The sequence below is a fragment of the Ornithorhynchus anatinus genome, chromosome 9 (assembly GCF_004115215.2).
Source record: "Ornithorhynchus anatinus isolate Pmale09 chromosome 9, mOrnAna1.pri.v4, whole genome shotgun sequence".
Taxonomy (NCBI): domain Eukaryota; kingdom Metazoa; phylum Chordata; class Mammalia; order Monotremata; family Ornithorhynchidae; genus Ornithorhynchus; species Ornithorhynchus anatinus.
Genome location: NC_041736.1, coordinates 35,686,039 through 35,700,170, shown reverse-complemented (window position 1 = coordinate 35,700,170; position 14,132 = coordinate 35,686,039).

The window sequence follows — 14,132 nt, the reverse complement described above, 5'->3', positions numbered from 1 at the left end:
TTGGGAAGAGACGGGGGAAGCATTTTGATGGAAGGAGCAGTGGAAGAATTCAGGGCCCCAAACGGGGCCATTTGAGGCTAAATCCAGCCAGGGCCATCCCACCCGACAGCAGCACCATCTTCTGCTCACTCAGCTGCTCTTTCTCAGGGAGGGTCTCCAAATTCTTCACTAGGGGAAAAGCAAACAAAAGCGAGTTGAGAAAGAAACTATTTCCTTTTTCCTCGAGTCAAGCAGCGTGGCATAGTGGATAGAGCATGGAGTCAGAAAGTCATGGGTTCTAATCCCAGCTCTGCAACATGTCTGCTCTGTGACCTTGGGGAAGTCACTTAATTCCTTTGTGCCTCAGTTACCTCATCTGTAAAATGGGGATTAAGACTATGAGCACCATGTAGGACAGGGACCATGCCCTGGGTCCCAGTGGTGGTTGATGATAAGGGCCCTGGGCACAGGAGATGAAGGTAATGTCTCATTTGCAGAAATGGCTGGCGCTCTTGACACAGGGAACTTTCCAGGGTATCTGTCTGGGACAGAGGAAAATAGGAATCACAATACTCTTCTAAACCACTATCTTACTCAGAGCCCTAGGATTTATATCCTAGATCTCCATGCAATATTAATTTTGGAGAGGATCCCTGGGCAAGCACAAACACTCAATTCATCCCATATCCTTACATCCTGCTTTCCATTCCGCTTCCTTCTGAAAGAGTTTTTAATACCACCCGTGGCCAGGCCTTTTCCCACAGGCATTTATTGGATCCTGACACCTAATTAAGAGTTCTTTGAATATTCGGTCCTTCTAGCAGAACTAGGATAAGGTTCTTCTGAAAGTCAACCCTGTTCTTACTCCTCCTTACTAATCCCACTGCTGCCAGGAGAAGTGGGAGCAAGTTGTTGGGGGAAAACCTTTAACTCTGAGATTTCAGGATCTGTCCTAACCCCATGTAATACTCCATTCTGGGTTTTGTGAAGCAAGAGAGATGACTATATATGTCTTGGAAAATCAGTCTGCTTAGAACACTGTGCATCCAGCACAACTAGGAGAGGTTTTCAGCAGTTTTCAGGGGGCAAATGCTACTGACCCCAGGGTCTTGGAAGACCCCAGAATGTGAATTAGTTAGCTCCTTTATTCCCCTCCGTGATATAAACCAGAGATTTTCAACCTTCCTCTGAAACTGTACATTTACAACCTCAGAAATGGTTGACAACTTCCAATAAAAGCAATTTGGCTTCTTTTCAAAGTATACTGACTATGTTCTGGTTGTTTGATTTCCTTTTCCTGGATGCAATGCATAGGAAAATTCGTGTATTTGCATGCTCACCTCACTGAACTCCTTTGTCCCTCTGATCTCTCTGTCCTCAAACACCAGAAGAGGACTTCATACCTTTTTTCAATAATGTTGTGGGGCCACTTTACTTTGGTTTTCAGTTTGCTCCTCTCCTCTGGAAGCCTTTCATTGCTTTTCAAATATTTATCTTGCTATCCTCATAACCTAGCAGTTGGGAGAGGGACAAACATTAGCTTGTTGTACTAAAATAACTGAAACCCTAAGGATAGATCAGCTCAAGATCACATCAAGCTTGGTGCAGAGCAGAGAATCAATCGATGGATCATTATCATTTATTGAACACTTACTCTGTACAGAGTATTGTACCTAGAACATGGAAGAGTACAACAACAGAATTAAAGGAGACACAATTCTTACCCTCAAGGCACTTAAATTATTATTATTAATTTGTTAAGCACTTAGTATATGTTAAGCACCGTTCTAATCACTGGAGTAGATCCAAGTTAATCAGGTCAGATAAAGTCTGTGTCCCACATGGAGCTGACCCTCTACGTCGGAAGGAGAACAGGTATTTAATCCCCATTTTAGAGTTGAGGAAATTGAGGTACAGAGAAGTTAAGTGGCTTGCCTAAGGGCACGCAGCAAGTAACTGGAAGGGCCAGGATTAGAATCCAGGTCTTCTGACTCCCAGACCTGTGCTCTTTCCACTGGGACATGCTGCTTGTTAATCTAAGGAGGGAGATAGATGCTAAAATAAATTACAGGTAGTGGGAAGCAACTGAGTTTAAAAATATGTGCTTAGGTTTTACGAGGGGTGGAGGTGCTTAGAGGGTAAGGCCCTACGTGCATAGGTGATGCAGTAGAAGGAGGGAAATAGGGTGGGGAGAAGAGTCCACCTCCCTAGATTCTCAGTCCACAATGTCCACTGGAACAGGGAACAACTCCCTCAGCAGTCCCGCACTGATGATGTCCCCCTCCCCAAAATTCCCATCTAATCCTTAACCTCTCCCTTAAACTTGGTCTGTCCCCAAAGAAGTGCGGTTTTTCTATTATTGACTGACAGAGGAGCCATTTTTCTCCCAGGATGCCCCAGGGGTGAAGTAGTGGTAAAGCAGTCCAGTGGGAAGAGCACGGTACCGGGAATCAGAGGACCTCTAGACTGTAAGCTTGTTATGAGCAGGGACCGTGACTACCAACTCTGGTATTTACCTCTCAAGCACTTAGTACAGAGGATGTGGATTCCAATCCCACCTCCGCCACTTGTCTGCTGCGTGACTTTGGGCAAGCCACTTATCTTCTCTCTGCCTCAGTTACCTCATCTGTAAAATGAGGATTAAGTCTGTGAGCCCATGTGGGACAACCTGATTACTTTGATCTATCCCAGCATTTAGAACAGTGCTTGGCACATTGTAAGCGCTTAACAAATACCATCATTATTGTTATTATTATTATTACGGTGCTCTGCACACAGTTAATGCTTGATGAATATGACTGATTGAAAATCCAGTGAATTCAGGCCAAGACAATAGGATCTGGTTTAGAGCTGCCCCTTCTTGACAGAAGTTAGACAAACATCAAAATTCAATAGAGAATAAGTTGGAAATAAAATTTAAAGGAAGAAAATGTTATCCCCTTAGCAGAGTCATCTTGATTAGAAACATGTGTGCTGACACTTTATTTTGGCTTTACAGGACCCCAGGAACCCAGTCATTGAGATTGGAGTCGGGCAAATTTCCTATATTTTTCCCCCTTAGTGCTCTGGACTAGTTCTGTGAGAAAGATAAGGATAATTGTATCTGTTTAGCTCTTACTAAGTGCCAGGCACTGTACTAGCGCTGGGGCAGATACAAGCAAACTGGGTTGGACACAGTCCCTGTCATTCATTCATATTTATTGAGCTCTTACTATGTGCAGAGCACTGTACTAAGCACTTGGGAGAGCACAATACAACAATAAACAGACACATTCCCTGCCCACAACGAGTTTACAGTCTGTCCCACATGAGGCTCCCAGTCTTAATCCCCATTTTACAGATGAAGGAACTGAGGCACAGAGAAGCTAAGTGACTTGCCCAAAGTCATACAGCAGACAAGCAGTGGAGCCAGGATTAGAATCCAGGTCTTTTTGGGTTTATTTATATTAATGTCTTGCTTCTCCTCTAGACTGTAAGGTCACTGTGGGCAGGGAATGAGTTGTTTATTGTTATATTGTACTCTCCCAAGAGCTTAGACCAGTGCTTAATAAGTGCTCAATAAATATGATTGATTGACTGATTGATTGATTGACTTCTAACTCCCAGGCCCATGCTCTATCCACTAGGCCATGCTGTGGAAGCTCCAAAAGGCTCAGGCTAACTGAGGCTCTCTCCCTGATGGCATAACTGAGGGCAGTCCAGTTAGGGAACACGGATGTTCAGTTCTACCTCCGGTGGCACCTGGTCATCCCATTCCCTGGACCAGTCAACAGTTCTGGGATAGGGGCCCAGAGTAGCCCTGCCCCACGGAGACAGAAGATCCAGTAAGTGAGTGACTCACCACCACTGGTGGTCATCTTGGTTTTCTTCTTTTCCCGTATGGGTTTTCCTCATTTGATCCCAATCTCTACCTGAACGTTAGGTGAGAGGCGCCTGTCCTTTCTGCAGAGAGATCGTTAAATAATACTTTCCACTTCCTCTGTGGACTGTTTCGGGTTAGACAAACACCAGGTAATGAAATGGAATAACATCAACATTCCTGTGGCTTCCAGGGGTGGTCAAGACTGAGTGAGCAGGGGGCTAGAAAAGTAGCCAGGACTTACCAAGGACACCTAGCAAGCTTGTCGGAGGGGTAGACATGAACCTAAAGAGACCAAATTCCTAGCCCCTTCACTATTCCCTGCAGGCAGATTCCACTGCCTGTAAATATTTCATGCTTGTCTCCCATTATTGTGTAAGATCCACGGGACAGGGAATGCATCTTATGCTTCTTGGGGAAGCAGCGTGGCGCAGTGGAAAGAGCCTGGGCTTCGGAGTCAGAGCTCATGGGCTCGACTCCCAGCTCTGCCACTTGTCAGCTGTGTGACTGTGGGCAAGTCACTTAACTTCTCTGTGCCTCAGTTACCTCGTTTGTTAAATGGGGATTAACTGTGAGCCTCACGTGGGACAATCTGATTACCCTATATCTACTCCAGTGCTTAGAACAGTGCTCTGCACATAGTAAGCGCTTAACAAATACCAACATTATTATTATTATAATTATTCTATTGTGTTTTCCCAGGCACTTAATCTGTGCACTGCCCTCACTAGGTGCTCAGTGAATATTATTACTACAACTACTATTACTACTGCTGCTCTGCTACAATTACTATTACTACTAGCAGCATGTCTCAGTGGAAAGAGCACAGGCTTAGGAGTCAGAGGTCATGGGTTCTAATCCCGGCTCCGCCACCTGTCAGCTGTGTGACTTTGGGCATGTCACTTGACTTCTCGTTGCCTCAGTTACCTCATCTGTAAAATGGGGATTAAGACTGTGAGCCTCATGTGGGACAACCTGATTACCCTGTATCTACCCCAGCGCTTAGAACAGTGCTCGGCACATAGTAAGCGCTTTAACAAATACCAACATTATTATTATTACTATTATTACTATTACTTTCCCCCCTTCAAAGCCTTATCAAAGGCACATCTCCTCCAAGTGGCCTTCTCTGACTAAGCCCACCTCTCCTCTCCCACTCTCTCTACGTCACCCTGACTTCGCTCCCTTTATTCATCCCTGCCTCCCAGCCCCACAGCACTTACGTACATAACTGTAATTTATTTATCTATATTAAAGTCTGTCTCCTACAGATTGTAAGCTCACTGTGGTCAGGGAATGTGTTTATTGTTATACTGTACTTTCCCAAGTGCTTTGTACAGTGCTTTGCATACAGTAAGCATTCAATAAATATGATTGACTACCTGACAAGTACCGTAATTATTATTACATTGTAACAGTTGGTAGAAATGTTTCCTGCTCACAAGGAGCTCAGAATCTAGAGACTGCGCAGAGACAAATAAATAAGCAGAGAAGGTTTCTGAGGAGCAGAGAGCAGTGCATAGTATAACACTTTACAAAAAAATGATCCAAGCAGCAGAGAAAAGTAGAGATTGGAGTGGCGAGAGAGTGGAAGAGGGGACACCAGTGAGGAAGATGATTCCACAATCAAGCCAGGATACGACAAGGATGTTTTGTGCTGCAAATTTTTCTATTATTGCTATGTACTCCATTCACTGAATGCTTTACATTTTCACCCCTCATTATTTTTTTATTGTATCGAATAATATAAGGTTGCAAAAACACAAAGTACTTACGGTTTAATAGAATAAAGCTAAGGCAAAGTCTGTGAAGCCTCTCAGCATCACTTCTTGTCTGGCAGGACACTTGTACATGCAGCTTTTTTTTTTCCTGCACCAAATCTCTTTATATTAACTTGTGGATCTTTTTATACCAGGACAGATTTGTGTTGTGGGAAGAACATTCCTTAGTTTTTCCCATGTATTTTATCCACATTGTGCAAGGAGAACCCGTGTTACAATGGTCTTGTCTTGCCTTATGCTGTCATTTCTGACCCATCCTGATGGGGTTATAATGCTACTGGTTATATTTTCCTATTTGACTTGTGTTTCTACCATACCACTAACTCGCTCTATTGATCAGTGATTTTGTCTGACTTTTGTTGTCTTGTTGCCACTGGAAATATAAATTATTTTCCATTTCTTGCCTGTTGTTCCTCATTTTGACAAACCCGCAGGGAAGAGTTACCAGGAACCAAAGCCACCTGAAGGAAGGAGCGCGGTCCTGGAAGTCAGGAGAATTGGATTCTAATCCTGACTCTGCCAGCTTGCCTGCTGTATGCCCTCAGGCAAGTCACTTAACTTCTCTGCACCTCAATTTCCTTATCTGTAAACTTAGAGTTAAATACCTGTTCTCACTCCCTCAAACTGCAAGTCCCATGTGGGATAGAGATTGACCTAATTACCTTGTTTGTTCCACAGTGTTTACCACAGCGTGCTTGTCACATAGCAAGTGCGTAATAGATTATGATCATGTCCTTCTCTGACCTGACTATCTTGTACCTATCCCTGCACTCAATACAGTTCTTGGTACACAGTAAACTTAATCAAATACTGCAATAATTACTAAGAGCTGTAGCTCAGCTTGCAATGGATTTATTTTTAAAAGTGAATAAATGTCAATACGACAGGGTAGCTACCATCTGTTGCATTTTGATTGTCTCCCTAAAACCTTGGACTTAACCTCTGATGCCTCTGTGTTGCCGTCTTTTTTTGCTGTGTGACTTTGGGTAAGGCACTTGGTCTCTCTGAATCTCGCTAGTCTTATCTTTTAAATGAAGAGATCCTACGTCACAGTGCTGTAGGGAGGGATATCTAAATGAAAACAATACTACGGACATGGAAGTTATTTAGAGGCTAAATAGGCGGCTGGGTTTTACTAAGTATTATTATTATTGCTATTACTATTATTATTATTATTATTGTTATCATTTGGAGCCCACACGGAATACTCCTGAGCAGATCGGAAGATCTTCCAAAAGCCATGTCTGTTCCCTGCTCCACCCCCCCTCAATGAGTTAGATGGGAAATGGGAAGATAGGAAAGTGGAGGAGGGTAATTTGGCCACACATCAAAACTGGAGTTTCCGTAAGGGCCCCTGTAATTTACCCTGTTTAATAGTAGGTTCTGACTCTTGCTTATTAATATTTGTCTGCCTGCTCTCTCTCCTGAACAGTAAACCAGGCTCCAGGATCACGTCAGATGGGGAAAGGCAGAAGGAATTGGCAGCTGAAAACTAACAGCCTCAATCAATAGTCCTACAAGCATTAAAATGTAAATGATGCAGAAGCTTTAAGCCACAGATCTTTAAAAGTGTTCACGTCTTGCAGGGCAGGGGGAGTGAGGAGGCAAGGAAAGTCTCTGTTTGGATCCTGTTTGGACAAGAATCAGTCAGTCAATCGTATTTATTGAGCACTCACTGTGTGCAGAGCACTGTACTGAGCGCTCCTCAGAGGACAATATAACAATATAACAGACACATTCCCTGCCCATAACAGTTTACAGTTTAGAAAGTCAGTCATCTGGGAAAGTCAATCAATCATGGTATTTATGGAGCTTTCCTCGAGTTGCTGTTTGCTGCGCTTGATGTGTTAGACAAAGCTCTTTAACAACTGGTTGAGTAGCAGTGTGGCCTCCGGGATGGAGTACAGGCCTGGGAGTCCGAAACACCTGGGTTCTAATCCTGGCTCCTCTATTGGTCTGCTGTGTGACCTTGGGTGATATACTTAACTTCCATGTGCCTCATTTACCTCAACTATTAAATGGGGGTTAAGACTACGACCCGTATGTGGGACAGAGACTGTGTCCAACCTGATTACTTGTATCTACTCCAGGACTTAGTACAGCGACTGGCACATAGGAATTGTTTAACAAATAACAAGTGGTTGTAAAACTTTTCTTTCTCTCAGTCCCTTTTAGTCAGCTTTAGCCTTTCAAAGTGTTCCCCTCCATTTTAAGAAGACTGGAGAGAGACTAGGGAAGCTTTGAATTCATAGATCATGTGGCCCTCAAGGGACAGTGTCCGTGTTTAATTTCCACCCATGTACTCTTTCCCTGGAGAGTTTCCAGTATTCTACCAGTCTTGACTATGGGAGGGAGAGCCAAGCAGAGGCCTACCCATTCCATTGCTAGCTTGGGCAGTGGCTAGTGAGTGGAAAGCAATCTGCTACAAGTCAAAACTCACCCGTGCTGGGCAGCAGCAGCATGGGAGAGAGTCGAGGGTGGAGACTTAAATTTACCAAGAAAACTCTATGGATCCTCTACCAGAACGATTGCAGATGGAGAGCAGGGCGTTCTGGGAGAGAAGTGTCCGTGGTGTCACTACGGGTCGGAAATGACTCGACGGCATAAGACAAGAGTCTTTCCCAGACACAGAAGGGCTTAACAAATACTATTACTACTATATACTGTGGCATTTGTTGAGTGATTACTATGTGCCAGGCACTGTTCTAAGAGCTGGGGTAGATACAAGATAATCAGGTTGGACACAGTTCCTGTCCCACATGGGGTTCACAGTCTTAATCCCCATTTTACAGATGCAGGAACTGAGGCACAGAGAAATTAAGTGACTTGTCACACATCAGACAAGTGGAGGAGCTGGGTTTAGAACTCACGCCCTTCTGACTTCCAGGTCTGTACTCTATCCACTAGGCCATGCTGCCTTTCTTTACCACTACTACAACTGACATAATCCTTGCCCTCAAGGAGCCTGAAATCTAAAGGTAGGAAGGCATTAAAATAAAATACAAGTAGAGGCACTCGTTGTGGAACGGTGCCTTTTACCTTGTTTGGCATTTCCTTTCTTCTGTATATCCACCTATCCTCCCAACAGATTTAGAAATAGGAGGACATGATCATACTTTATTAAGCACTTAAATTGTGACAAGCTCACTGTGGTAAATGCTGTGGAACAAACAGGTAATTAGATCAGACACAGTCTCTATCCCATGTGGGACTCCAAGAGGGAGGGAGAATGGATATTTTATCTTCATTTTACTGATGAGAAAACTGAGGTACGGAGAAGCTAAGCGATTTGCCCAAAGTCACATAGCAGGCAAGTCGTAGAGCCAGGATTAGAATTTAGGTGTTTTCGTTCGCAGTGCCATGCTCTTTCATTATCCATTCATTCAATTGTATTTATTGAGCACTTACTGTGTGCAGAGCATTGTACTAAGTGCTTAGAACAGTAGGCCATGCTGAAATAAGAGTCTTATTCTTCTTAGGACACTGGTCACCCTAACCCATTAATCAGTCAATCCATCAGTGGTATTTATTGAGCATGTACTATATGCAGGACCGCCAAATATTTTCAGTAGTTGTCAGATCTCACATCTACTAAGGGTTTGTGGGTAAAAGTGTTCATTAAATACCATTGCTTAATTAATTAGTCAGGGAAGGCTTCTGTATTGCACTTTCTCAATGATGATGTTGGAATTTGCTAAGCACTTACTTTCTGCCAAATACTGTACTAAGTTTTGAAGTAGTTGCAAGATAATCAGGTTAACACATTCCCTGTGTAAATGGGGTTCACAGTCTAAGTGGGATGGAGAACAGGTATCGAATCCCCATTTTATAGATGAGAAAACTGAGGATCAGAGAAGTAAAATGACTTGCCAAAGATTACACAGCAGGTAAATGGTAGATCCAGAATTAGAACCCAGGTTCTCTGACCACCCCCCCCAGGCCTATGCTATTTCCACTAGGCCATATTGCTTTCCCACAACATTTATGTATGTCCTCACAGCACTCATATATATATATATATAATTACATATAATTTATTTATGTTTAATGTCTGTCTTCCCTCTAACTGGAAACTCGCTGTGGGCAGGGACCGTGTCTACCAACTGGTATTTTATACTCTCCCAAGCACTTAGTACAGAGCTCTGCATACAGGAAACTCAGTAAATATGATCGAGGACTTACTTTTCAAGAGTTTAGTACAGTGCCCCGCACACAGTAAGCACTCAGTACGTACCACTGATTGATTGAGTATTGTACATTTTTAGTTAATTGTTGAATTATTGTTTTGCCTGTATTTTCTCAGTTATTTCTCTCCCCATTGTATTTCTCCTCTCCTCCACGTTTTGGTGGGTCTCCTGTGAACCTGGGATTATTCTGATTCCATATCCTCATACCATTCTCCAGTGTGTATTACAAGGCTTTGCATAAGAATAGTAATTATGGTATTTGTTAAGCACTTTGTACCAAGCACTATTCTAAGCTCTGGAGTAGATACAAAATAAACAGGTTGGACACAGACCGTGTCCCAAATGGGGTTCACAGTCTTAATCCCCATTTTACAGATAAGGGAACTGAGGCCCAGAGAAGTGAAGTGACTTGCCCAAGGTCATACAGCAGACAAGTGGCAAAGCCAGGATTAAAACCCAAGTTTTCTGACTCCCAAGCATGTGCTCTTGCCATTAGGCCATGGTAATATGTCACCAATTTTCATCACAATAACTGCCCAGTACCTGAGCTATAGTTGAATTTATTCAAGACAAAAGGATTTATAGGATTTACCCTCTGCATTTACTTACCTCAGTAGATCTGTTAATAATAATTATGGTGTTTATTAAGTGCTTACAATGTGCCAGGCTGGGATGGTTACAAGCAAATCGGGTTGAACACAGTCCCTGTCCCACATGGGGCTCACAGTCTCGATCCCCATTTTACGGATGAGGTAACGGAGGCTCAGAGAAGTGCATTCATTCATTCATTAGTATTTTTTGAGCGCTTACTATGTGCAGATCACTGTACTAAGCGCTTGGAATGTACAAATCGGCATCAGATACAGTCCTTGCCCATTGACGGTCTTACAGTCTAATAATAAATGCAGAGCAGAAGGAAAGTAAAAAAAAAGAAGGAAAGGGGAGGAGAAGGAAGAAAAAAGTAAGAGGGAACTTGAGACTATGAATCTACTACTGCACTTCCCCAAGTACGGAATAAAATGAGCACTCAATGAATTAACACCACCCACCCTGCCCTTCTCCTCTTTCTACCAAGGACCACACCCTTTTCAAAGAAGAAACTTCCTTCCTCCATCTGAAGGGTTCTCTTCCTACTCCAGGCACACACACACTCCCCTCACTGCTTACAATTATGTGACACCAAAAAACCCCACAAAAAAAACTTATGTTTCCTCAAAAATCAGAGTGGGGGAAATTGTGTGGTGGAGGGTACTGTGTGATTAATTTTCATTTTGGTCCCCATTCCTCAGCACTGCTTGTAGAACACAGTGAATACTAAAGTTACCATGTTCTCTTCTCCCCTCCTCCTCCACTGCACCTTCTCCCAGGGGCAGATTCAGTTCTACCCTGGATATCCATATGGGTCTGGAGATCTGCTGGCCTAAGAGTCTGCTGTAGCCCAGCCCTTTCGGAAGAGTCCTGGATCAGCCCTACAGAGGCCTCTTAGGAGTCTGGTTAGTTCCAGAACCAGCTGGGGGCTAGCGGTTCAGAGCTTGAAATTGCCCTCGATTGAACCAAACTACCAGGTTTATCCAAGAATGGACTTCAACACTCTGAGTCAGTCCTAGAACAGGCCTTTTTGAGGAAAGGACTTTTAGGCTGAAAATGAGTCACATTATGGCTCCGTCCCAAGTCACTTTGGACCACAGCAAACCCCCAAACCCAAGCTGCTCTAGACTTTCACCCTTGGAATTAGACTTTTGGGGTGAGCCCATCGATCTCAAACAGTACCTGCTAAATCCTCATGAGTCAAATGGCTTTCAAAGTACTGCAGACACACAATGGCAAACATTCAACCACTCATTAAGGAGAGTGCAATAAAGGCCAGCACTAAACTAAACATTAGGCTTCATTTTCATGAGAAAAGCCTGCAAAAGGTGAAGGAAATGACAATAATGGTTGGTAAATATTGCCGTTTTACCCACACAAACGGTAATACAGTGATTCGTTCTACACATTTCTTTTTCCTCTCATTGGGACAATTTCTAATTAGTAACGAGGAGAGTTCAGTTCTACTTCAATCAGTTCCCAACCTCTCCACCGAAATCACCAATAGGAGTACTCCATGGTGGGCTATAAATCTCCTGCTTTCCTCTAAGGGTGATTCTTATTACACGTAATCATATCCTAACAAAAGGCTGATGGCAGTAAATGAAAAATGCTGTCAGAAACCGGAGGAGAAATTTCATCACATCTTGGCCGAATACCTATGTTTCCACACTCTTCTTTTTTCTATTTACTTCGTAGACGGCTACATGTGTGTAATGCTGTACCATTTCAGGAGGCCCTCCACGTAATGGCGGATTATAGGGGTTTTTAGGGATTTTTTTAATAGGCAAATTTTAGGGGTTGGCAATTTTGTAGCTGTAACTCTTTATTGTCCTGAAACTCCACTGCCCCACATATTGCTCTGATCTGAACTCTCACTCGCGATTTGCCCAAGGACACACAGGAGACAAGTGGAGACACTGGTATCTAGCTGAGCCTATTAAGGTGGAGATTTTGTTCTGGGTTTCACAATCAAGATCAATAATCGTTTCCACAGTTTGTACCCCCTAAAAAGAGAATCAGCCTAGTGGAAAGAGCAGGGTCCTGGCAGTCAGAGAGAGGACCTGGGGTCTTACCCCCGGTCCTCCACTTGCCTGCTGTGTGCCTCAGTTTCCCCATCTGTAAGATGGCTTGCCGATGCAGTTGGTATTTAGAGTACTTGTTGCAGCTTAATTTTGCCTCTAGCCACTCCTTCCTTCCTTGTACTGGTCGAGCTGGTCTGTCTGTGGTCATTATCTCTCCGAGGGCCTGGGCTAGGGCATCCTGGACTCCCTGAGTCTTCAGAGCACTTCCTGGCCCCTGAGTGGCTGGTTGGGGTTGTATTCAAACGAATACTCCTCTCATGTCTCACACCATGAGTATGTATTGTGACGAGGATTGCTTCAATCCAGGTAGACCGACTGCATTCCAGGATATTGTTGTTTGTTACCCTGCTGCTTGGGCATGAAGACCTTCCAGAAGGACACCGTGACTGCCCCGAAAATCTTCGGTTTAGCTTGCTGTGTGACCCTGGCGGGCTTCCAAAGGAATGTCTTGGTTGTGCTGCTATTGAATCAATCAATCGATCAAATGTATTTATTGAGCACTTACTTTGTGCAGAGCACTTTACTAAGTGCTTGGGAGAGTAGACTACAATAGAGTTTTTTTAAGGTATTTGGGAAGCTTTTACAGCATTTACACTGTTTTAAAGGCTGGGGTAGATATAAGCTAATCAAGTTTGACACAGTGGCTGTCCCAAGAGGGGCTCATAATCTAAGTAGGAGGAATAATAATAATAATAAATGATAGTATTTGCTAAGCACTTACTATGTGCCAAGCACTGTTCTAAATATTGGGAAAGATACAAGGATATCAGATTGTCTCACATGGGGCTCAAGTGGGGCTTCATCCTCATTTTGCAGATGAGGTAACTGAGGCATGGAGAAGTTAAGTGATTTGCCCAAAGGAATGACAGGAGAACTGAGGCACAGAGGAGAGAAGCGACTTGCCAAGGTCACACAGCAAGCATTTGGCAGAGCTAGGATTAGAACCCAGGTCCTCTGACTCCTAGGCCCATGCTCTTTCCTCTAGGCCATGCGGCTCCTCAGAGTTGGTAGATACATTCCCTGCGCACAAAGAACTTCCTCTGTCTTGCTATTCTTTCATCTCCCCACCCACATGGAGCTTACAGTCCAGAGGATAATTCAGTACACTCAGTTCAATGCCTATTAGTGAATGGATAAACATCCTTCAAGTGTTGATGACAAAGTTGGCATTGTTTATATCTTGAAGACAATTCAGACATCTTTTTCTAATTGGGTGAGTAATGGATTGTGTTTTGATATCTACCATGTGGCTCAATTTTTTTTTCTGCATGTCAGCACTGGCATTGAAATCTTCTTCAGAAATCAGCTAACCAGATATTGGTTCCCCTTGGACTCTTGTCAGATCATTGTTAAAAAAAAAATTCTCCCTCCCATTATATTAAGGCATATATGATGAGAGGATAGCACTTCTGATTTAGAAGCAAGATCGGGCTTCTACGTATGCTTGCTATTCATTCATTCAGTAGTATTTATTGAGCGCTTACTAGGTGCAGAGCACTGTACTAAGCACTTGGAATGTACAATTCGGCAACAGATAGAGACTATTGCATTTGTTAAGCATTTATTATGAGTCAAATTCTAAGTGCAGGGGTAGTTGCAAGTTAATCAGGTTGTGCCTCGATTTCCTTTAGTGGGGGTTGTAGTGAGCCTGTGT